This window comes from Mauremys reevesii, linkage group 16 (assembly GCF_016161935.1).
Source record: "Mauremys reevesii isolate NIE-2019 linkage group 16, ASM1616193v1, whole genome shotgun sequence".
Taxonomy (NCBI): domain Eukaryota; kingdom Metazoa; phylum Chordata; order Testudines; family Geoemydidae; genus Mauremys; species Mauremys reevesii.
The window spans coordinates 42,206,264-42,231,982 of record NC_052638.1 but is presented as its reverse complement, the minus strand read 5'-3'; the positions used below and the strand labels follow the sequence as shown (position 1 = coordinate 42,231,982).

The 25,719-nt window shown below is 42.0% G+C and overlaps 1 protein-coding gene and 2 long non-coding RNA genes across 3 annotated transcripts in view; 2 read left to right on the top strand and 1 right to left on the bottom strand.

Annotated features, from left to right (window-relative positions):
* Positions 1-25,719, bottom strand: part of ZFHX3 (zinc finger homeobox 3) — a 1,205,541-nt gene that overhangs the window by 1,098,458 nt on the left and 81,364 nt on the right. The gene's annotated exons all lie outside the window — the stretch shown is intronic.
* Positions 5,577-8,990, top strand: LOC120384493. The gene is made up of 3 exons (XR_005588915.1): positions 5,577-5,692; positions 6,458-6,559; positions 8,635-8,990. It is a non-coding gene; the product is annotated as an uncharacterized LOC120384493 (long non-coding RNA).
* LOC120384488 lies at positions 17,195-24,969 on the top strand. Its single transcript, XR_005588907.1, has 3 exons — positions 17,195-17,395; positions 21,338-21,485; positions 22,880-24,969. It is a non-coding gene; the product is annotated as an uncharacterized LOC120384488 (long non-coding RNA).

Sequence of the window (25,719 nt, the reverse complement as noted above, 5' to 3'; positions counted from 1 at the left end):
GGGCCTGACATTAATAAGTTATCATCTATTATTTTTAGAAACCCTAAGGAAGATTTCCTCCCACCCAGCTGCATGAGATATGCAACGGATGTCTCCCAAGTTGACATTACTCATGAGAACACAATCTTTCTTCCTAAACATTACAGCCAGGTGCTTAAAGAGAAGTTTGTTCCATTCTATACTGAGATTAGGTGGTCTATAATAGATGCCCACCAGTATTGCATCTTTAGTTTTAACCAGTTAGAACTTTAATCCATACGTACTTGAGGTCCTGTAATTCTGAACTGTCTTACTCTGTCACTGGTAATGGTGTCTTGATGTAAAGTACCACTCCCCATCCCTTTTTGCCCATTCTATCCTTATGAAACATGTTATATCAATTTTAGTGTTCCAGTCATAAGATCCACTCCACAAAGTTTCAGTAATACCAAACATATATTTCTGCTCATACATAAGCATCTTCTGTTCCTCTTGTTTATTACCAAACCTCCTACCATTATTATATAGAGAATTAAAAATGTGTTCCTTATATGTGCCATACTATTTACATTTGTTATATGCATGATGTCATAAGGCTAGTTTACATATTCTGGTGTTAGTCCTATGAGTGCCCTGTCATCATCCTCACCCTTCCTGGGTAGTTTAAAACCCTCCTGAACACTAGCTAATCTATCACCGAGGAAATGAGTACCCCTACTACCTACATGAAAGTTGTCAGAACCATACAACACCGTCTTTCCATAGTAGTTGTGCCAATGTTCCACAAAACCCAAACCTTGCCCCCCGAATACCATCTACTTAACCAACTGTTCACCTTCAAAATATTCTCCCTTCTTTCTTCTCTCACTTGAGGAGCAGAAAAGATATCCAAAAAGACAGGATAGATATTCCTCTCCTGCAGTTTTGTTCCTGGATTCCTGAAGTCTTTCTGCCAATGTAGACCACTGCCAAAAGAGTCTCTCCTACCATCCTTAGAATCTTATTTATTCTAGCAATTATGTCCTTTGTCTTCACTCTTGGAAGGCAGAAAGCTATCCTGCTATCCTTCTGCCTCATGCCGAATGCCCTGTCAACTCTTCCTAGCATGGAATTCTCAGTGCGGGTTGTCAGAGTATCACTTCCAAGGCCAGCAAATGTAGTAAGACAATCTGTTGGAAGAATTCAGCGGCATGGCTGGGCCTCAAAAAAGTTACATAATGTAAAGCAGGGGAACACTGGGATGGCAGTCAGGCAGTGGTCCTTGAAGATGTACCATTTCAGTGCCACTACCACTTCTGCCCTTCCCTGAAGGGGAGAAAAAGAAAAGATTAAAAGCTTTCTTAAGAGAAAGAGTTTTCTAGTCAATATTGCTAAAAGGTAATAAAAATAAAGTTGTTTGAAACACTGCACTTTCATTATCTTGGCTAAAATGTCAATAATCTATTTGGAAATAATTTAGCTGTCATATACATAGACTGCTTTGGGGGAGTGCTGTACAGTATGATGCATACAGTAGTAGTGTTTTCTTTAGTGAAATCTTAACAATGAAGCATGGCTGCAAACTGGCCAGGCACAATTACAAGTGATTCTGTACACTCAAGCATGGAATTTGACAAAGTGAAAGAGTCACTGCTGAAGTGGAAGAGGGTAATGGGCAGTTTTCTTACAAAGGAAAGAGCAGTGGTCAGCAGCAGGAGAGAGACCAGGGCTTGCCAGCTCCCGACTTCCTTGGAAGAGCATAACAGCAGCAACAGGCAGCAGGGAGGACAACCCGCACTGAGAATTCCATACTCATCTTCTGCAGTAACTGAGGTTCTTTGAGATGTGTGTCCCTGTGGCTGCTCCACTTCAGGCACTTCAGGTGTCGGTGCATCCTGGCACCATCTGTTGGAGATTTACGGTAGCAATGTCCATGAGGATCATGCATGCACAGCAGGCACCTTACGGTGCTGTTGGTGCCATATCTAGTACGCGCACGACCTGAGCCCACCAGTTCCTTCCCTACCGTGGAGTCCTAACTGCGAAATCCAAAGTAGAGGGGAGGAGGGGAGGTAATGGAGCACCCACAGGGACACACATCTCAAAGAACCTCAGTTACTGCACAAGGTGAGTAACCTTCTCTTCTTCTTCAAGTGCTGTCCATGTGGATGCTCCACTTCAGGTGACTGTAGAGCAGTGCCCCACAGAAGGCAGGAGGGACTTTGGGTTCATTTGAGACATAGACATAAGTACCGTTAGGTCAACTATGGTTTCAGGCCTGGAGTCTTGAGTGATTGCATAGTGCTCAGTAAAAGTGTGGACAGAGGCCCAAGTAGCCGCCCTACAAATCTGTAATATTGGAACATTGTGTAGGAACGCTATCAAGGTTGAAACTACAAGGAGTCCGGTAGTAACTTAAAGACTAACAGATTTATTTGGGCATAAGATTTCGTGGGTAAAAAAAACCTCACTTCTTCAGATGCATGGAGTGAAAATTACAGATGCAGGCATTATATAATGACACATGAAGAGAAGGGAGTTACCTAACAAGTGGAGAACCAGTGTTGACAGGGCCAATTCGATCAGGGTGGATGTAGTCCACTCCCAATAATAGATGAGGAGGTGTCAATTCCAACAGAGGCAAAAGCTGCTTTTGTAATGAGCCAGCCACTCCCTATTCAAGCCCAAATTAATGGTGTTAAATTTGCAAATGAATTTTAGTTCTGCTTTTTCTCTTTGAAGTCTGTTTCTGAAGTTTTTTTATTCAAGTATGGCTACTTTTAAATCTGTTATAGAATGTCCAGGGAGATTGAAGTGTTCACCTACTGGCTTTTGTATGTTACCATTCCTGATGTCTGATTTGTGTCCATTTATTCTTTTACGTAGGGACTGTCCGGTTTGGCCAATGTACATGGCAGAGGGGCATTGCTGGCACATGATGGCATATATAACATTAGTAGACGTGCAGGTGAATGAGCCCTTGATGGTGTGGCTGATGTGTTTGGGTCCTCTGATGGTGTCACTAGAGTAGATATGGGAACAAAGTAGGCAACGAGGTTTGCTACAGGGATTGGTTCCTGGGTTGGTGTTTCTGTGGTGTGGTGTGTAGTTGCTGGTGAGTATTTGCTTCAGGTTGGGGGGTTGTCTGTAGGTGAGGACTGGCCTGCCTCCCAAGGTCTGTGAGAGTGAGGAATCGTTTTCCAGGATAGGTTGTAGATCACTGATAATGCACTGGAGAGGTTTTAGCTGGAGGCTGTACGCGATGGCCAGTGGTGTTCTGTTATTTTCCTTGTTGGGCCTGTCCTGTAATAGGTGATTTCTGGGTACCCGTCTCGCTCTGTCAATCTGTTTCCTCACTTCCCCAAGGTGGGTATTGTAGTTTTAAGAATGCTTGATAAAGATCTTGTAGGTGTTTGTCTCTGTCTGAGGGATTGGAGCAAATTTGGTTGTTTCTTAGGGCTTGGCTGTAGACAATGGATCATGTGATGTGTCCTGGATGGAAGCTGGAGGCATGTAGGTAAGTATAGTGGTCAGTAGGTTTCCGGTATAGGGTGGTGTTTATGTGACCATTGCTTATTAGCACTGTAGTGTCCAGGAAGTGGATCTCTTGTGTGGACTGATCCAGGCTGAGGTTGATGGTGGGGTGGAAATTGTTGAAATCCAGGTGGAATTCTTCAAGGGCCTCCTTTCTATGGGTCCATATGATGAAGATGTCATCAATGTAGCGCAAGTAGAGGAGGGGCGCTAGGGGACAAGCGTTGTTCTAAGCCAGCCATAAAAATATTGGCATACTATGGGGCCATGCGGGTACCCATAGCAGTGCCACTGACTTGAAGGTATAAGTTGTCCCCAAATCTGAAATGGTTGTGGGTTAGGACAAAGTCACAAAGCTCAGCCACCAGGCATGCTGTGGCTTCATCAGGGATACTGTTCCTGACAGCTTGTAGTCCATCCTCATATGGAATATTGGTGTAAATCGCTTCTACATCCATGGTGGCCAGGATGGTGTTTTCAGGAAGATCACCAATGCATTGTAGTTTCCTCAGGAAATCAGTTAGTGTGTCGAAAATAGCTGGGAGTGCTGGTAGCGTAGGGTCTGAGGAAAGAGTCCAAATAGCCAGATAATCCTGCTGTAAGAGTGCCAATACCTGAGATGATGGGATGTCCAGGGTTTCCAGGTTTATGGATCTTGGGTACCAGATAGAATACCCTTGGTTGGGGCTCTGGGGGTGTGTCCATATAGATTTGTTCCCGTGCTGTAGCCAGGAGTTTCTTGAACAGATCGTATAGTTTCTTTTGGTACTCCTCAGTGGGATCAGAGGATAGTGGCCTGTAGAATGTGGTGTTGGAGAGTTGCCTGGCAGCCTCCTGTTTATAATCTGACTTGCTCATTATGACTACAGCACCTCCTTTGTCAGCCCCTTTGATTATAATGTCAGAGTTGTTTCTGAGGCTGTGGATAGCATTGCGTTCTGTATGGTTGAGGTTATGGGGCAAGTGATGCTGTTTGTTCACAATTTCAGCCTGTGCACCTCTGTGGAAGCACTCTATGTAGAGGTCCAGTCTTTCATTTAGACCGTCAGGAGGAGTCCACACCGAGTTCTTCTTTTTGTAGTGTTGGTAGGAGAGTTCCTGTGGGTCAGTGTACTGTTCAGTGGTGTGTTGAAAATATTCCTTGAGTCGGAAACGACAAAAGTAGCTTCCAGATCACCACAGAACTGTAGCATGTTCATGAGGATGGTGGGGCAGAAACAGAAGGTTGAAACTGATTGTGTAGAACGTGCTCTGATGTGCGCAGGAGGGTCTGTGTTCTGAGTATGATAGCACTGTTGAATGCATGTGGAAATCCATTTCGACAGTCTGACTGGATATTACGCAGCCTTTTGAATGTCAGTAGTAGAAATGAAAAGTCTAGGAGATTTATGGAAAGGTTTGGTCTTGTCCAGGTAAAAACGTTAATGCATGCCTAATGTCCAATGTATGCAAGACAGCTTCTGTTGGAGTCCCGTGAGGCTTGGGATAGAACGTGGGCAGATGGACTGGTTGATTTATATGAAAGCCTGATGTTACCTTCAGTAGGAATTTTGGGTGTGGACGTAGCTTGACTTTGTCTTTGAAAAATATTGGGTAGGGAGAATCGGCCATGAGCACTTCATCTCACTCACCCATCTGGCGGAAGTAATAGTGACCAGAAAGTCCACTTTCACGGATAAATGTGGCAGGGAGCAGGTGGCTAAGGGTTCAAATGGCAATCTGGTGAGGCATTTCAACACCAGATTGAGGTCCCAGGGCTGGGTAGGTTGGCAAACTTCTGGGTAAATGTTCTGGAGATCCACGAGAAAGCGTTTAGAAATTGGGTGTGCAAAGATCAAGGTCCCATCAATCTCATGATGAAACACAGTAATGGCCACAAGATGGACTTTGATCAAGCTCGTTGCTAAACCTGAACATTTCAGCTCCAGTAGGTATTCCAACACTAATTATAGTGGTGTTGTGGAGGCCTTCAAGTGTTTTTCTTAACACCAGGAGGAGAATCTCTTCCATTTTTGAAGGTTTAATAATAAATGTTTAACTTGTTCCGAGCAGGCTGGTTTGCCATGATGGAATCTTGCAGGAGCCACACTTATAGGCTGAGTTTCTCCAGATTCGGGTGAAGAGTGCGACCAGTGTTCTGAGACAGCAGGTCTGGATGACAAGGGAGAGCTCGAGGGGCGCATATCACCATGCACATCAGGTAAGGGTACCATGCTTGTCTGGGAGATGTCAGGACTATGAGGATAACCTTGGCCTTATCTGTTCGTATCTTGTGTATCATGCGTGATGTCAGTGGAATCGGTGGGAAAGCGTACATGAGTTGTGCATCACATGTGATGAGAAAGACGTCCCCCAGTAACCATGGTCCCATTCCTGCTCTCCAACAGAACATTATGCATATGTGGGTCATTGGGGATTCAAACAAGTTGATGAGGGGAGTGCCCCACCAGCGGAATATAGATAACAGGACTCTCCCATTCATTTCCTATTCGTGGTATGAAGCCAAAATGTTTATGTTATGGTGTATGCACCAATTCCACAGTTTCATGGCTTCAGTGCATAGCAAAGTGAGATTGAGTGCTCCCTGGTCAATTGATATAAAACGTGCAGGCAATGTTGTCGGTCATTATTTGAATCAATTCATTCTTTATGTGAGGTAGGAAGTGTCTTCAGGCATTGTGGACTACGCGTAGCTCTAGTAGATTGATGACCAATAAGTGGTGACCAAAGCTTGGGGATGGATTGGATGTAAGCACTGCCTGGTGAAGTAGGTTGTCCAGACCCTTGACCAAAACTTCAAAATTGTGGCTTGGGCGGAGCTGATTGAGAACTCAATGGTTGAGACTGAGGTGTTCTCCATTGCTGTGAATGTTGATGTTGTCTTTGGTTCTCATATGGTCTATGCTGCTGTCAGAAGAGAGGTCTCTGGACCTCTGATAAGGCTGGTACCACCTTCTCTTCTCAGGTGGGGTATAGATACCCAGAATGCACAGAGTGGCTCAAGAGTCTTTCATTGAGTGGAGCACTCCATCTGTCTTGGTAGAGAACAACTTCTCTTGGTCAAAAGGTAAGTCTTTGACCTTGGTTTGGAGTTCTTTAGAAATGCCCGAGGATTGCAACCAGGATGCCTGGTGCATCACTATGGACATGGTTCTGGCTGCTGTGTCCACGACATCCAAAGATGCTTGGAGGGCTTTTTTTAGCAACAAGTTGTCCCCCATTTAGAATGGCCTTGAAATGTGATTGTTTCTCCTCTGGAAGCTTCTCTCTGAAAGAGTTCAATTTCCCATTGTAATTATAATTATATTTTGCTAACAGTGCAGAATAATTGGTGACTCTGAATTGTAATGTCACCGAAGAGTAAACTTTTCATCCAAAGAGGTCAAGCCTCTTGTGTTCCTTATCTTGAGGGGTCGATCTAAACTGTTGTTGTTTGCCATGTTGATTGGTGGCGGTGGCCACCAAGGAATTGGGAGGGTGGGAGAAGAGGAAGTCTACCCTTTTGGCGGGGACGTAATACTTCCTATCCGCCCTTTTACATGTCAGCAGTATTGAGACCAGTGTCTGCCATACTGTCTCTGCTGGTTCCAGAATTGCATTGTTAGTGGACAGAGTGATCCTGGAAGTGGAGGAAGGTTGCAGAATTAATACCAGTTTGTGCTGATTTGTCTAAACCTCCACCAGTGGGATGTCCTGGCTCTGGGCGACTCTCTTATACAGTTCCTGGAACTGTTTGAAGTCATCTGCCGAGGTAGGCAGCAGTGGCATAATTACTTCATCCAGGGGAGGAGGAAGAGTTGTGTGCAAAAGAAGTAGCTTCCTGATCCGTGCCCATCTCTGCATTCTCCCCGATGTCATAAGCCTATTTGTCTGTGGGCTGAGATCTCAGCTCACGACTGTGAGCCATGGGTGGCCTAGAGTAAGGGCCTCTGTAGGCTGCCCAGGGTTCCCAATGTTCCCATTGCATTGGGAAGGCCATCAGTGGGTACATCCACAGTGGTCCTACCAAAGGTCCATCTAGCTCAGTATCCTGTCTTCCGACAGTGGCCAATGCCAGGTGCCCCAGAGGGAATGAACAGAACAGGTAAACATCAAGTGATCCATCCCCTATTGTCCATTCCCAGCTTCTGGCAAATGGTTGGTTCATCTGGTCTTTTGGTGATGAGTGGTGCGGTGAGAAAGTGCATGGTACCTGCACATCATCATCATCTTCACTGGATGAATGTAAAAAAGTCTTGAAAAGTATGGGAATCCCCGCTGTAATGTTTGGGATAGCTCTTGATACCAAGCAGGGGGGACTGCAGTGCTGATGAGATAGCTAAGTCTCTCTGTTGCAGCAGGTTCAGTGGCATTTCTGATGTCAGTACCGCCGGTGCTGATTGGGGTGCTCTCGTGGGTGCCGACACTGGTGCTGTCAGATGTAATGGCAGTTCAGTTGCTGCAGTCAGTGCCGACTTAGCTTTCTCTACCGGTGCCGACTGTGATGTCAGTGCCGGGGCGGCAGCATGCTGCCTTAGGAGATGCTTGGTATCGAGTCCCTTACAGGCAAGTTTGGTGCCGTGGAGGAGGCATGTCTCCATTTCTGCCTCAACTCAGTCTCCTTCACTCTGAACTCTGCAGTGCCGGAGGTGCCTGGAGCATCACAGGTGCTCATCCGAGCATGTGTCAGCACCGGGGGTAGCAACCTGGCAGGAGACCACCTATGTTTCTGCGGTGCTCCCTGGGAAGATGTCTGTGCCCTCTTCCTTGGTCTTTTAGAGGAAGGCATGTCTCCTGTCCCTGAAGGGGAAGTGCCCGGAAAGAAAGTTCATTGCTCCATCTCTGGTTGGAGAGGTTTCTCCAACAGGATCATTCTGAGTCGGAGATCCCAGTCACACCAGGCTTTCACCTTCAGGCTATTACAGTGGGCACCTTTTTGTGGGATATGTGCTCACCAAGGCATCGTACACACAAGGAGTCAGAAAGGGGCACTGCTTCACAGTGGGAGTCGCAACACTTAAAGCCTGGGGAGCCAGGCATCTTAACAGTTAACTGACCCTGGTGTGGGGATGGTAAACTGTGGAAAAGTAATTTTTTTTAATAAAAACTAACACTAACTACAACTTTCTATATGACTAACTATTTAAACTATTATTTCTAAAGTTTGGCAAGAGCTCCATCTTCAGCCGAGGATGGTTGAGAAGGAACTGCAGGGCTCAGGTCATGCATGTGCTAGATGTGGCACCAACAGCACCACGAGACACCTACTGCGCATGCACGACCTGTGCAGACACTGCTACCGAAAATCTCCAATCGATGGCACCGGGACGCACTGACATCTGAAGTGGAGCACCCACAGGAACAGCACTTGAAGGAGAACCAGGGCCTGCCAGGCCCTCCCATGTCTCCAGTGGACCAGCCTGAGTCTGTCTGTAGACACCACAGTCTGCAGCACATACCTGTCTATGATTTCATCTTCCCGATGCATGATTGGCATCCCAAATATTCAGAATCATGAGTCAGCCCCAAACAATCATAAGATTAGCTTAGAAATCATGATTTTTTAAAAAAATAATAAATTTGGGCTTCTCTTTATTTGCCTGCCTGTTTTTGAGTCAAGGATGCACTTTGATGATGTTTTCCAGATTGTCTCTCCTGCCATGGGGGCTAGAAACTTCCTCCTTTATTTTTTAAATGAAAACTGAGATTCCTGTCATAGTCACAGAATTTAAGGCCGGAAGAGATCACCTAGCCTGACTTGTTTATCACAGGCACCCAGCACCTGCACACTAAACCCAACAATCGGAATTAGACTAAGGTAAAACAGCCCTCAGGCGATTAAACTATTGCACTGCACAGACAGAGAATAGGAGAGACAGAGGCACACCAGGGCCTGAGGCCCCTGCAGTGGCAGGGAACTGATTGACATATACCCAGATGATTCTATATGAACACTTCTCTTTAGGAGCTGGTGTTTAAGTAAAATATCAAATATCATGAGATGAGATAAAATTGCAAGAGTTGGCAATGCTGTGATGTCATAGGCACTTCTTATCCAAACTACAAGAGCTCCAGATATTGCACCACCTGAATACTCTCTCTTTTTCCACTGCCAACAGTCAGCTGTCTCCTCTATCTCTGCAGTAAATCTACAGCCCAAACAGTTTGGATTCTTGGCTGTTTGGAGTTTTTTAAATTTACACAATTTACCCCTTTCAGCACTTTAAAAGCTGATTTTGATTTTTGTAGATTTTTTCCTTCTTTCATTTAAAATTAGTGTTGCCTCCTTTTAACTCAGTAATAACCTATTTCTGGTTCACCATCATGTAGTTGTCACTGTAATAACATTTGTCCAGATATAGAGGAATATCTTCATTAACACCTCTGAAAATAGCAGCCCAATAGGATAAGAAATGCTGCAACAAGAAGAATGGATTAATACCTCCCTTGCTGTTAGGGCAGGTTTCATATATGGTACATATGGGCGCTACACATATTGGAAATCTCTTGACAGAGTTATAATGTACATATGTTGTTTTCACTAGACTAGGCAAAGTTACCAGACAGCTTCATTTACTGAAAGAAAACAGAAGCCTTGAATATTTGTTTCCTCTTAACCACAGAATATTTACATCCTACACTACTCAGTGTATTGCGATCCACCATTTAAATACCATTACTACTGAAGGACTTGTTACTTGTTTTTGAAAAAATGAAAATTTTTGAAGTCTCTCCTTAATTTCCAATTAAAAGCACTTGATTTCAGCCTTGGTTTCAGACAAGGTTTTAAGAGCTGTTACAACCTACGTTAATTATAAAGTGATAGACGGGAAAGAGAGAGAGAGTTTAGCATTCTGTATGTTTGTCTAGAATTATACATGCAACTCCACCAGTGACGACACTAGGGACTCAGCTGTCACAGCTGCCAATTGGAAAGAAAAATGGAGGGCGATGGAAGTGATGAAATTGCTATTGGCAATTAAAGTAGATGCATCATTCTAAAGGCTAGATTAGCTCGAGCTCCAAAAAATATGCTGAAAAAACACAAACTACAGAGCATGTGCCTGCTTTTGTTAGAAACTCAAAACTCAGTCCAGATTTGTGAAAAGGTTCAGAAACTTTGAGCAAATCTACAGCTCAAAAATCATAAGAAAGTTGTGGTTTCAGTGAGAAGTGAGGTGAAATTTGGCAAATCTAATTTTCACTTTGAGATTCTGAATTAATTTAAAGCTGAAAATCAAAGCAAATTAGGAGCATGCAAACCTCAAACTGATCAAAACCAAACAAAAGTTAAGAAAAGCCCTGTGAAGTGAAAGTGCCAGGCTTCAGACAGCATAAATACTAATCCTTTGATGCTGTGGATCTGGGGTAAGGTTACATACACACACAAATACCATATGATAAGCATAGTTGGCTGGCAACACAGAAATCCCAGCTTTTCAGGAGTTACAATAGAGCAGCCTAGTAACACTGAAAGGAGAGCACTGTCGTGAGAGTTCCATCATTACAAACAATGGAGAAAAACAGGAGATTGGGAGGCATGAACCTTTCATCTCTAATAACTGGAGCTCAAAATCTGGGTTATGCACACTTGAGCTTTAATAGTTGGCCCACCTGCTCAACCTCTACCTAAGTTTTGCACTGTTGGTTGTGATGGCTTTGCAGTGCTAGGTGGGAAGAAACTTGCAAAACACCTCGCTGTTTTGAGTGACTCTAGCCACTGCTTTCAGTCCTGTACTTTCATAAGCATCAATTGTAAAAGCATGTTTCACACTTGTTCAGTAACCAGTGATACTATCAATATGAGCTGGGTGCATCTTTGTTATGGGATGAGTTAAAACCTCATTCAAACTAATATGTGATCAAGTCCCTTATTTAAGATGGCTGTAAAAAGCAGTTAGGGGGCCTACTAGAGTCTGTCCAGAAACTAGCCCCATGTAGGTGGAGTTCCATGGGTATTGTGACCAGGTGGGGGGAGGAGGGACGAGGAGGGTGAGAGAACACACAGAAACTTAGCTGAGGACAGACAAAAACAGTGAGAGAGGCAGAGGCAAAAAGCAGGAGAACCTAGCAGTAGCCTATGATATGTCTACACCACATTTAGATACTAACAGCTGGCCTGGGCCATTTGACTTGGGCTTGCAGGACTGTTTCATCGTGGTATAGACATTCGGGCTCAGGCTGCACCTCAAACTCTGGGACCTCCCACCTTGCAGGGTCCTAGAGCCTGGGCTCCAGGCCAAGTCAAACAACTACACCCCAATTAAACAGCCCCTTAGCCCACGTCAGCTGACACAGGCCAGTCGCAGGTTTTTAATTGCAGTGTAGATATACCGTGTGAGTAGTATGACCCTGGGCAAAGCAAGCTAGAGAGAGGTTTGGGGTCCATTGGCTAAAGAAGATTGAGACTGTAAGCTAAGAAAATGCTCTTTTTGTTATGCTTCTTGTTTCTTATGCTCAAATGAATTTGTTAGTCTATAAGGTGCCTCCTCGTTCTTTTTGCTGATACAGACTAACACAACTACCACACTGAAACCTCTTTTTGTTCTGGGTTCCTTCTGCATTCAGAGACACAGGACTTTGTACATTCTTTGTAAATAAAACAAACTGCATCAAAGAAATACCTAGCTCCAATTTCTACTCCCAACATCTCCAGGGCCCCAAAATTTAACTAGCCACTCAGGTCAGAAGGGGGCAACACTATTAAAGAGAAAGGAAGGGCTAGTAGCATATAAAGGGTGCTTTAATAAAGCAGCAGCAACGCACAAGATTCTACCCTCTTTATTTTTTAATAGAAGCCTTTCATGATATGGAACTAATTATCGCCATCTGCCGTTCCATACTTATATTTCCTCTCTAGCAGCTCATTCTTCAAAAACTCAGTAGCTTCCTCCCTTTACATTTGTAAATGCTGTTGACTATGGATAAAATCCATGTTTACTTTGTATTCGGGGCCCATAGGAAAGCTTGTTTTAATCATCAACAGATGTTACATTCTGCTCTGCTTTGCTTGGCACACAACTTCAGAGGGAAATAAAAGAAAAATCTTTATTTTAAATTTAAATTGTAGATTGTTACAGACTAAATAAAATGCCAAATTGTTATTGGAAACAACACAGCCACTGTAATAACGATAGCTGACATTTACTTTTTACAATTATAATTTTTTTCTGGCGCTGTTTAACACAAGATGGTTTCCACATTTTGTGAAGGGTTTTTTTTCCCCCCTTCTCTGAAATGATTTGAAATGAAGCCACAGACATTTGTAATTTATTTTTATTTAATGCTTTCCTATGAGCTTATGAAATACTGGGATTATTATGCTATATACAGTAGATAGTATGTATTCAAAAACCTATCCCACTGGACTCATATTTCAATACACATTATCCCCTTGAACCCATTTATAAACACCCCTTATTCCCACCGACCCCTCTATAAACAAGTAATATCTCCATGGACTGTTTTGGCCTTATGGTCTTTTTTATCTATGGTTTCATTCTTATTTCTATTAATCTTTGCTGTCCAAACATCCATTCCCCGTTTCCTTCTCCTGTTTTTATTTATCCGTCAGTGGTGTCCACAGTAACTTTCACTAGTGGCAATAAGGGGCAATACTCCTGCAGGTTTAGTAACAGCCTCACTGATATTCATTTCCCAACTGCTAGAAAAACAACTTGTTGACGTAGGATTGTTCAGACACCTGCTGCCCTAATGTTGCAGAGTGACATCCTGAGATTTCCTACTGATGGGTTGACAATTTGTATTTTAGCCATCAGTGCCCGGAATCAAATTCTGATCATCAAGGCCAATGCACATCCAAGCATTCATCTCTTAGCAGATCCACCCAACTAAGTCCTTTCTCACACACAATTTTCTTTCCATAATTATTTCATATTTAATTGGAGACAAACTGGACCATGTTTGTTCTGAACATCCTGAGAATGCAAAAATCAAAAAACTATCTTTTATTAAATAGAAACAGTGGAATGTGAAGGTTGGATAATGGTTTTGATTGACAACCTACTTCATTTGCATTTTGAAAAAAAATCAAATCTGGAATCTACAGACTCGGCACATTGCTTGTCTATGTTTCTGTTTCTATTGCCTGTCCCTCTCTGTTATGTACCACGTCCACATATGGAGTCTCAACTGTAATTAATTTGTAAGATCTTTGCAGCAAGATCTTTCATTATATCTTTGACAGCACCCATCACACTGAAACTACAATTCTGATCGGGAACTCTGAGTGCTACCATAATATTGCTATCAGTTGAGTTAAACTTCATTGAAACTTGTGGGCATAACAGCTGCTTTCATTCAGGATAAATGTAAAACGCAACTGAGCTCCCTTATGGAATAAGAGCTGAAAAAGTAGCGGCCCCAAAACAAAGCCACTTGCAAAGGCTGAAGTAGGAGTTAGCCATGCATTTCAAGGAGGTGCCACTGTGATCTGATAACAAACTCAGGGATGGGGGATTGACTGGATTGGAGCAATATGTTTGAGTGTGAGATGCAAGAAGCAAGAAATACCACAAACAGACACTGAAAGAGCAGAAAGCCAAGGACACAGCAGAACAACCACTGGTAGCATGGATCTGAGAAAAAGCCGAGAGAGTGCTTTCGGGTTTGAGTGCTGACTGAAAAAGGCTTGGAATTATGAACAAAGAAAATAAATCCTGTTTGATTTCCTGTGTCCAAGAAAACAAAACTTTGTACATTCCTTGAAAATAAACAGGATTGTACCAGAGAAATATCTGCCTCCATCATCAATTTCTCTTAACAGAAACAACCTGCAGGAGTTGGGGATTAGGTCCTGCGGGGTTGGACTAGATGACCTCCTGAGGTCCCTTCCAACCTTGATATTTTATGATTCTATGACACCAAAGTTTGGCTAACTGTTTGCATCAAAAAGGGAAACAAAAGAAGTAACAAACAACAACAACATTGGGTAGGACAGCAATTCATGAAGAATATTTTAAAACACTTGAGTAATCTTAAATACAAAACATTTTACCAGAAAGTTGCCTCAGGTTGTGAGTTTACAAATCAGTGTGTCCAGGCAGTTTCTAGAAAGTCTAAATCACAACCAGAGAAACAACTAAATAGAACAGGGATATTGCTATACTACTATATTGAACACCATGATGTGTTTTGGAAGACTGCAGTGTTGATCTTTAGTACATTTATGTAATACATATGAAAATACAACCAGATACACAGAATTACTCAGTCTGTAGGGTGTACATATTTGTGCAAATACCAAGTACAATAAAATCTGCAAAAAAATATCATTCTTCTAAGAAATTCCGTGAATGAAAATGGAAATCTCAGGAGGAAATAAAACCTTTTCTTTTTTAAAAGAAAAAAGGATCAGAAACTGCAGTGCCGTGCCAACCGTCTTAGAAAGAAGCAGAGTTATATTTTATACTGCAGGTGAATACTGGTATGAATTAACAGTTCATTAAGAAAAAGCTCTTTGCAAGCCATGAATCTAAGAAGAAAATCAGAGAGACTGTCATCTATAATTTCCAGTGTGCGGATAAATCTAAAAAGATGTCAACAGGCTGAGATCTTACTGAGCGCCCAACAAACAGGTGTCTATTGGCCTCCTGACCTATGACATCAACGAAGCAATAAAACTTTCCATTTAGGGACAAAACCATTTGGTACTAGTATATGGTATAATAGCTGCTTCTTAAAATATGGAAACACGTATAACAAATGCCTCTTTAAATCCCAAAAGGAACACCGACTTGCACTGTGCAGTATTCCCCCCAGGAATCTTGTAAATCATATAAAAATTTAACTTGTCCTGGGACAGTTTTGAAAATGTGTTTGTGGTTTCTGGTACATTTTTTAAAATATATCTGGTCAATTCATCAATGGAAAAGAGTCCTCTCCTATGAAAGAGTTTTATTTTCTTGTTTGCAGAATGAGATTACGTTTCAGACAAATGTTTTCAGAAAAATCTTTTTTTTTTTTTGCAGTTTTTGAATGTATTTTATTCTCCATTCTTTAGAACAGCTTCTAATACCTAGAAAATAAAATGGCATTCCCTCTCCATTTAGTTCTTCACTGATGTGGCTTTTTGCTACATTGCTAGCTCAGGAAAAGCATCATCATGGTTTTGTATCATTTTCTTCTTACTGTGCTTGAGCATCTTCAGGGTGAAATTCTGACCCCCTTGAAGGCAATGGGAGTTTTGCTACTGACTTCAGAAGACCAAGATTTCACCTTGAATGTCAGCAAAAATCTGACTGGAGAGGGATAGTGGGGTGGGGTGAAGGCAGAGGATGCAATCTGTGGCTGGGGAAGAGAACAGCAGGGAAGAAAGAAAGTGTAGAAATGGTGTTAGAGGCCTTGTTTAGACTAGGATTTAATGTGTGATGCTAGCACATGTTAGCTAACACTGCTTTTAACTCATGCTAAACTGGTCAACATAAACAGTAGGATTCTCAATATTCTTCAAATCAACCACTTTAGTATGTGTTAAACTCTGTGTTTTATCTAGATTAGATGTTTAAAACATACTAGTTAGCACATCATAAGCTCATATCATACCTTTAAACCCTGGTCTAGACAATGCCACCATACATGAAGAAGAGAAGAAACAGAGTAATGGGAAGAAAATAAGTAAAGAAATAATTAAAGCCTCAGTCCTGCAAAAACGTATACATTGAGTTTGATGGAACTACTCATAATCTTAAAGTTAAGCATGTGCAATAGGTCTTTGCAGGTTTGGGGACTAAAACAGCTAAAGTAAAATGCTGAAAGGGAAAAATACAGTGGGGGAGAAAGAAGAAATAAAAATAAGATAAATAAAGAGAACAACAAGGGGAAAATCTCTATAGAAAGGGGAGAATGCAGTTAGACAAAAATGTACAGCAGTTTGAAATATTTGTACAATGCTAGGCAAATACTGAAGACAAAATATAGAAAAGCAGGAAAAGAACAAAAATGGGAGTTTTGGTTAGTGTTTACTGTAATAACAACAATGTTCAGTGAAATGTAATGTATACGGCAGCTCTCAGAAACCCCAATATGAATTGGGACTGCACTGTATTACACCCTGTACACATAATAAGAGTGCTGTGACAAAGTAATCTATAGCCAAGGTATGTCTGTGGGAGGAAGGACTAGCTCAGTGGTGCAGGCACTGACTTGGGACATAGAAGACCCAGGTTCAGGTCCCCACTGTGCTATGGATAAGTCATTTAGCATTTCGGTGCCTCACCTCTCCATCTGTACCACTAGGATGATAATGCTTCCCTGCCTTCTACAGGTCCCAACAAGGAGATCAGCATAGCCAGGATAAAAACCACCTACTGAAGTGTCATGAATTGACATACCTATGACTGAGCTGATCATGAGATATATAGCTCAGGTACATTTGTATGTATCTATATCAAACTACAAGCTCCATTTTGTTTTCTGAGCACCATTTGGATTATAAGACTGTTCTGTGTCTTCACCTTGACTCTGTAGTTTCTATATTGAGGTGAAATACAACAGGTGGTGTCACAAGAAATTTTTGCATCTAGCTGAGAGTTAACAATGGAGGGTCATTAAACCTTAATGATCATCCATTCAAATGGAAGCCCCACTGGATAAAGAGCTGACTACCACCCAGGGCAAACCCATTCTCCCAGGTGGGCTGAAAAACAACTGAAAACCTGACAAGGGGATTGAGGCTGATCAGGAAGATCACCTGGCAGGAGGAACTGGAAGTCTATAAAAGGAATGGTCTCTCACTAGAGATTTTGAGAGGAGACCACAAGAAGGCAGCAAGGATGTGCAAAAAGTGAAGAGTGAAACAAAGGATCATGCACTCAGAAAACACTGACCAAATCCCAAAGACAACTCTGGAGTGGTGAGGAAACTGAAGCAGGGAATGGCTTACTGTGTTTATTGTTTTTCCTAGGTATGTATATCTATTGTGCTGTCTAAAGTAAAGAGAGATTGGTTAAGAAAACCTTCTGCAAAGTTTGTTTTATTTGGCTTCAACCATAAGCCACGATACTCACAAGGTAGACCTCTGGGAAGGGTTTGCTTAAGCTACTAGGGAGTCTTGGGGCCTGCGCAGCTAAACCACAGGATCCATTTCCGAAAGGCATATCAGATAGAGAGTCTATGAACAGGAAGCAGCAAAGAATCCTGTGGCAACTTATAGACTAACAGACGTTTTGCAGCATGAGCTTTCGTGGGTGAATACCCACTTCTTCGGATGCAAGTAGTGGAAATTTCCAGGGGCAGGTTTATATAGGCAAGCAAGAAGCAAGCTAGAGATAACGAGGTTAGTTCAATCAGGGAGGATGGGGCCCTGTTCTAGCAGTTGAGTGAAAACCAAGGGAGGAGAAACTGGTTCTGTAGTTGGCAAGCCATTCACAGTCTTTGTTTAATGCTGAGCTGATGGTGTCAAATTTGCAGATGAACTGGAGCTCAGCAGTTTCTCTTTGAAGTCTGGTCCTGAAGTTTTTTTGCTGCAGGATGGCCACCTTAAAATCTGCTATTGTGTGGCCAGGGAGGTTAAACCATTTCATCTGCAAATTTGACACCATCAGCTCAGGATTAAATAAAGACTGTGAATGGCTTGCCAACTACAGAACCAGTTTCTCCTCCCTTGGTTTTCACTCAACTGCTAGAACAGGGCCTCATCCTCCCTGATTGAACTAACCTCATTATCTCTAGCTTGCTTCTTGCTTGCCTATATAAACCTGCCCCTGGAAATTTCCACTACTTGCATCCGAAGAAGTGGGTATTCACCCACGAAAGCTCATGCTGCAAAACGTCTGTTAGTCTATAAGGTGCCACAGGATTCTTTGCTGCTTCTACAGAACCAGACTAACACGGCTACCCCTCTGATACTATGAACAGGAAGTGAGCTGAGGCACCAAATCTCAGACCCAGTACTCCATTCTCATCCCCTTTGACCTGTCAACTTCCTTCAATACAGTCAACTCTGCTCTTCTTGAAACCATGTCCTCTCTTCTGTGACTCTGTCATCTCTTGGTCCTCTCTTCCTACCTCTTTGATCACTCCTTCAGCATGTCCTTCAAAGGATCCTCCACATCCCTCCTCCAGCTTTCTGTCAGGGTTCCACAGGTCTCTGTCCATGGTCCCCTTCTCTTCTCCCACTACACCTCTGTGACAGACATGAAAATATCCTGGACAAACCTTATTAAACTTAATTCAAGTATTTTAGGAGTTGTATTCAAAATTCAAATGTTTATGTACCCTTGAGGGACTGTATGTAGTTCCGTGGGGGCGGGGGACACAGCCCTGCAGGAACTAAGAACAGTGGGGGGTAATTAGGCAAATGCACTGAAGTTGTAACACCCCAGAGAGGTACCACAACCTGGAGAGAAGTTCACATATACCAGTTCAAAATGGATTTCCCAGGGACCAACAGATAAAGGATTTTTGGATAAAATAGCCTGAGTTAAAACTGACTCAGAGCCTTGGGTTTTTGGCCCAGCAAATGGACACGATTTCTAGTCCAAGGGGCGGTGAGGGACCCATCCCTAGGTAAGGACTGGAAGCACTTTGGCCTACTGAGGTTACTTGTTCGGAGATGAACTAGCGACCACAGGAAAACCCCTGTGTGGGGTTTGAAGGACTGTTCACCAGCCAGAGCCCTTGTTGGAGTAGGGGGGGATCTCTGGTAAGCTTATTAGCATGCCTGTAGGTTCTTTTATTGCTTTGAATATGTTTTCTCTGTAATGCTTTTATTTTAAGACTAAATGTGCTTGCTTAGAAAGAGCTGTGTGATAGATTAACCATGGCAATCACACTGGTTACTGCTCTAAGTAGAAAAGTAAAGCAGGCCTCTTAAGGCAGCCTGACTTTGCTGGGGAGTTCACAGTTTAGAAAGGGAGCTGAACTGAGAAGCCAGGATCCTAGAGAGAGTGCCCATGCTGGACCACCCGGGGATATACAGGTGCAATTGCCCTGAACTGTGACTTTCTCTGGATAATCTCATCTACAAACACACATTCTACCACTATCTCTAAGTGGACAACTCACAGATCTACCTCTTCTCCAGACCAGTCACCTTCTGTCCAAACTAAAATCTTGCCTTGTCTCTGACATCTCCTCCTTGTGGATGTCTAGATATCAGCTCAAGCTCAACATGGCTAACACGGAGCTTCTAATCTTCCACCTCAAGTTCTCTCTGCTACCTCCTTTCTGAAGCACTGTGAATAGCACTACAGTCCTCCTGTCACGCAGACCCATAAGCTGGGCATGATCTTCCACTCCGACCTCTCTCCAAGTCCTCACATCTGGCTATGTCTAAATCTTGCAGATGCTTTCTGCATAACGTCTCTAAACTATCGCCTTTCCTATTCATTCACAGAGCTAAAAAGTGTCTAGGCTCACATCATCTTGATTACGGCAACATTCTTTTCTCTGGGCTTGACAAATGCAGTCTTGCCCCATTCATAATGCTGCTGCAAAAATCATTTTCCAAGCCCATCCCTCTGACCACATCACTCTTTTCTTTGCATCCTTCCACTGGCTCCCCTTTCTCTGTGGCTTCAAACATAGGCTGCTCTGTCTTCACTTTCCAGGCCCATCACGGCCATGCCCCACCCTACCTGTCATCTCTCATTCACTATTAACAGGTTGTCTCCTGCCTCTGATTAGCCCATGATGATGCCAACCTCCACTGCCCACTTTTTAATTTTTCAAACAAGCCCCTTTATTCTTTCTCTCATGCTGCCCCTCACAGAAGATTACCATAAACATCCACAAAGCCACTTAATTGTTATAATTCAAATCCCTCCTTACAATACTCCTTTGTTGTGCTGCCTACAAAAAACTTGGCAATAGTTAATTTGCTGGTGTCAGGAGACCACAGCCAATCATGCTCACCAACCCTGTCTCAGCGTTTCCTGGTGCTCCCCCATCTGCCTGTATTCATCTGATGTCTCTTGTCTTATACTTAGATTATAAGCTTTTGGGGGCAGGGAGTGTCTTTTCATTTTGTGTTTATTGTGCTAGGCACTGTACAGTTTCCTGATCCATGACTATGGCTCCTAGGCAATAAGTTAACTCAAATAGATGATTAATAATAATAAACAAAACAAAGTGTCTAGAGATTACACAGACCAAAGGGGAGCTAAATGTTCTCAGATCCAAACACAGCAGCCTGATGAAGCTTGACCAGAGCTTTGACAAACACCTTCCTCAAAAATATGTAATCTAAAATAACTGACTAGGGGTCCAATGCAAAGCCCACTGAAGTCAATGGAAGTCTTTCCATGAACACTGGCTCATGTCCTCTGTGGACATGGATCTAGACCAGAGACACCAATTCACATGTATTGTAAAAGTTATTTCATAAATGTCACACATTTTCCCCACATTTTGTCACACAATCCTGATTAGGACATTCAGATGTAGGGAAGACTGAAAATCAGGTTTGTCACTTCAACAAACTCTCCCTCAGAGTTTAAGGCCAGAAAGCTCCATTTATACCACAGACCTAAGTTCCCTTTAAGCTGCCTCCCCGATAGCGGTGTCTACACTGGCACTTTGTTGAGAAAAATGTAGAGGAAAAAGATATGTCTCTTGGTCGGGGTGGATGTATTTAGTTGCCAAAACCAGGCATTTTTCCCCAACAAAAGTCGCATCGTAGTGTGTACGCACGCACTGTTTGGTTGACAAAAAGCAGTTTTGGGTGACAAAACTTGGTAGTGTAGACAAGGCCTAAGATATTTTTCCAGCCCTCAAATAATTTGTGTGACTTTACCACTTTTTTGTGGCTTCTTTTTACCCCTTCCCCAATCTTTGTGTCATCTGCAAACTATGTCAACAATGATTTTATTTTTTCTTCCAAATCACTGATGAAAATGTTGAATAGCATCAAGCCTAGTACCGATCCCTGCAGAACCCCACTGGAAACACTCCTATTCAATGGTGATTCCCCATTCACAGCTACTTTTTGAGGTCCAGCAGATATACAGTATCCATAAACAACATGTTACTTGGATTAAGAACTGGCTAAAGAGGTGAGTAAACAATTGATATTTTTACTCAGTAGTTGAACCAAAACTTTCAAAAAAAATCATTTTAGGTCAAATGAAACTTTTTTTTTCTTTCTTTGTTTCATTTTCAGGTGGTTTTTCCACTCCTTTTTTTGTGTTTTGTTTTAAATAAATCTGGTTAAATTTCAAAACAACATCAAAATGTTGCATTTTAAAAAATGTCAAAATAAAAATGTTAAATTGGAAAAGTTTTATCTCTCATGTTTTCAGTCAAATCCATGCATCAAATTTGACCCAAATTCATAAACAATTTCATTCAAAGTTTTCAGAATAAACCAGTTCTAATTGCATAGTGCTAATTTTTTTTTAATAGGAATGTCATGCAGTACTAAGTCAAATGACTTAAGTCTAATTATACTGTATTACATCTACACAGTTACTTTTATCAACCAAACTGAAGAAGGCTTTACCTCTCTTGGTATTTCTCTTTCGCTCCCTTCCAGTTAATCCCATCATTGCTTTCTTTTATCAAATTACATATGATATACATATAAACACATTAAGTACAAAAAAGTACATTAACATTACAGTTCTGACTTAAACTCAAAGGCAAAGAAAGTAAAATTAAGGCTGTCACTCCAGCCTTGCCTAATATGGGATGCAGCAGCTACAATATACACAGGAAATTAAGCAAAGGAAAGAACAGGCAAAAATAAAAATGTACCTAAGCATAAAATCAGAGGAAAACTTTTTTAAAATACATTTCTCTGAAACCCCATTACATTTTCTTTTCTATATCTTGCACCACTGCTGACCAGCCTTCACCTTGTGCATGAGATCTGTAGAGACATATTCCAATTCAGCTCATGATGACAGAAGCAAATGTCATATCACAAACACTGGACAGTGGTATCTCTGACTGATTGAAAAAGGAGACTGATAGCTTTTGTTTATTAAAAAATACTAGTATCTTGGAAACCAGCAATGATGGAGAAATAACAGCTTCTTATCAAGCCCTTTCATAATAAGTCCTTTAAAACTGATATATAATGTGACTATGATCTAGAAATTAATGGATCCGTAGTACACACTGACATGACATGTCATAATGACTCTGAGCAATGATCAAATGATTTTGTTAACCATTATTATCTCATGTCAGTAAGTAGCATACATCTATTAATACACAGTTTACTGAGATTAAACATTTTAACAGTTTTTAAAGCAGGTACTATTGTCACAACCCAGAAGGAGACTTCCAAAGCTCCTCTATGGTGTCTCAGAAGCAATATCTATCCCAGAGCACTAAGATACACAGTAGCTGCTTTTCAAAGTCAAATAAATTGCACCTCCTTGTGCATTGTGTATTATGATACAGACTTTAATTAAATGATCTCATACTACTACTTTTTCCATAGGACCCCTGCCACATTGAGTGCACAGGATGGATGGTGCTGTGGGAATGAGTCAGAGTTGTGCAGTGAATAAGGCTGCTGTTTGAAGAATTTCCAACAAAAAAGGTTACCTTAAACCACTAATTTCACTGAACTGATGTTTCAACACAACATGCTGCACAGGACATGAAAGCTGCCAAGAATACATCAGCACTAAAGCCTTTATTCTGCATTGAAATATTTATATTTTTTGCTCTAATAAGGTTCCAGCTAAATAAAACTGTAATAAATTTCAGAATTCCTTATAAACTTCCTCCATATTTAGGTCCCATATTTAGAGTAGTGGAAGGAACAAAAACAAAGGTGATAACTGTGAGGAGAACTACCACCTGAAGAATCCAGGAAGATCCAGAGATTTTTTATGAAAAATGAAAGTAGTAGGTTATTTAGTGCTAGTGTAACCCACATGCTTTATGCTGCAGCATTTGGTTTAAAAGCAGTGGGGAGAGACATCGGGCTTGTCTACATGGGGAAATTAGTGCACAATAAATTTAGGGTGTGTTTTATTAATTTAGATGGACTATATGGGTACAAAGAGTCTAAGGTATTAACATAACCCAGTCACTGTCCAACATTAAACAGTTTTAAACAAGGTTCAGGTTTGGTATACAGAGTCCTCAGCCTGCTTAGTATCATGACAAACACACCATTAAATGTCTTTCTAACCCTTTATTAAAGATATAGAAAAGGAAGGGGAAATGAGGGAGGTTAAAGCATTCAAAATGTAAAGCATTAAATAAGGCTTTCATTTTAACCATATCGCATGTTCTCTTTCCCTTTAGCTGGAAACAATCTTTTAGAAAGAACAAAACTTTCTGATAGTCTCTTGGGTGATATTAAAGATGGTAACTGTCCTTTTGGGGAAAAGAGAAGTTAGTTACGATGGGCTGGAGCTGTCATTGTTAAAGTCTGATCCTTCCTGTTTCCTAGAAAGCAAAAAAAGACAAACACAGATAAGAGGGGAGAGCAGAAAACAGTAAAGATAGAAAATGCAGCTTGTCTCTGGTGTTTTTCACTTGCAGCCTCACTGCTGGAAAAATGCAAGCCCAGCACATGGTCTTATCAGCCACTCTGAGACCTGGCAATCTTGTACTAGCATTGGGCTGTTATGGACATTGCATGTAACTGCCTCTTTCTGGTCACAGACTAAGTCAAACTCTTATTAGACAGAAGGAAAATGAAGAGAGATAGGAAAGAGAAGAAGTAAGCTGAGGAAGGAAAAGGCCACATGGGGGGACAACAAAGTCTCATATCCCAGATGGTGGTAAGGATTAAGCTGAAGCCGGCAGAGGTGGCAGTATCATCTGGATCCCCCTCTCTGAAGGTCTAGGGTCCCAGGAGATGATGGGGTAGCCATGATGCTGAAGCTTACTCCAGTAGCTAAGGACCCAGAAGGGGAAATGGTATTTGGAATAGCCCATGCCATCATTATTTTGTCCACCAATTAGGCCTAATTTCTGACACACTAATTTTGGTTCATTGATTCCTGGTTCTACACTTCTCTTGTTTATCAAAGCACGATCTTAACACAGTCTTTAAGTTACATCAGCAGACCTTTTTGTTTGGATAATTAAGTCTGTCTCGCTTTTGCACCTGTGATGCTGAGCCAGCAAGGGTTAAGCAACCAACAGGCTGACTGACATGAAAACAACCTTTAAGGACACATTAGAGTACAAAAATGGGAAAGAGGGCTATTCCTTGTGGATAATTAACAAAGCCATATCTTCATTTCTCTTTGAAATTTGTGACTCCACATAGTAAAACTTCTTCATCCAAGGAAGGCCTGCTGTGATCATTTGCTGCCAAGAGTCTTATCCACTGAGCTTCAAGCTATAAGGGAAGTTTCAGGCCTGATTCTTGCTATCTCAAATCTGCTTAAATTTTGACAGGGGAAGTCTAAAGCCACAAGACTGAGGTCTCCAGGTCTACTCTGGTTGACGCCTGCAATTCTTGTGCAGAGTTTGTTCAAATTCTTCCATATGAGCTGCCTATTGAACTATAACCTTAACATTGATTACAGAAGGATTTTTACAAATCAGCAGCCTCACCACATCTCATTGAAACTGTCTTAAGAACTTTATTCATATCTGTATGTATAATGATCTTTAGTCATAGTAACTCTTTTCTATTTTTTATTAATAAATCTTAGATTTAGTTAATAAGCATTGGTTGTAAGCGTGTTTTTGGGTACGATCTGAAATATTCATTGACCTGGAGGGCAATGTGTCCAATGATTGGTAGAACTTTATATATGGTGAATAAGATTATTTAATAACCGTCACTATTTTAACCTTGGCTGTCTGGGTGGGAACCAAAGGCTAGATTGCTTAACAGGAACAGTATTTTGGCTTCTTGGTAACGAGTAAGGTATTACAGAAGCTGTTTAATTATTGGCTTGGTGAAATCTAATTATAAAATAAACCACCAGTTTTGGAGATAGTCTGCCCTAGTCTTTGCAGTTTGCCCCGATTGAGCATTTTCAGTGCCGCTCCTCCAGCAACCACAGTCACAGCCAAGGGTGTGCACAAGGAAAGGCAAGCAAGGGCCAAGGCCGCCCCAATAATCAGCGGGGCACAGAGCTCCTCAGGCCCTGGGGCCACAGTGGGGAGAGCGAGCTCCTCAGGCCCTGGGGCCACAGTGGGAGCTGACAGCTCTGCCAGCCCCAGGGCCGCAGCAGGGGCACAGAACGTGCCCCTGCAAAAGCACTTAAATTGAAGTTCCTGCACATGCCCCTGGTCACAGCACCTTTTCCCATCAACATCTGCTATAGGCTATTGTGACATCTTATGAATTTACATTCACTT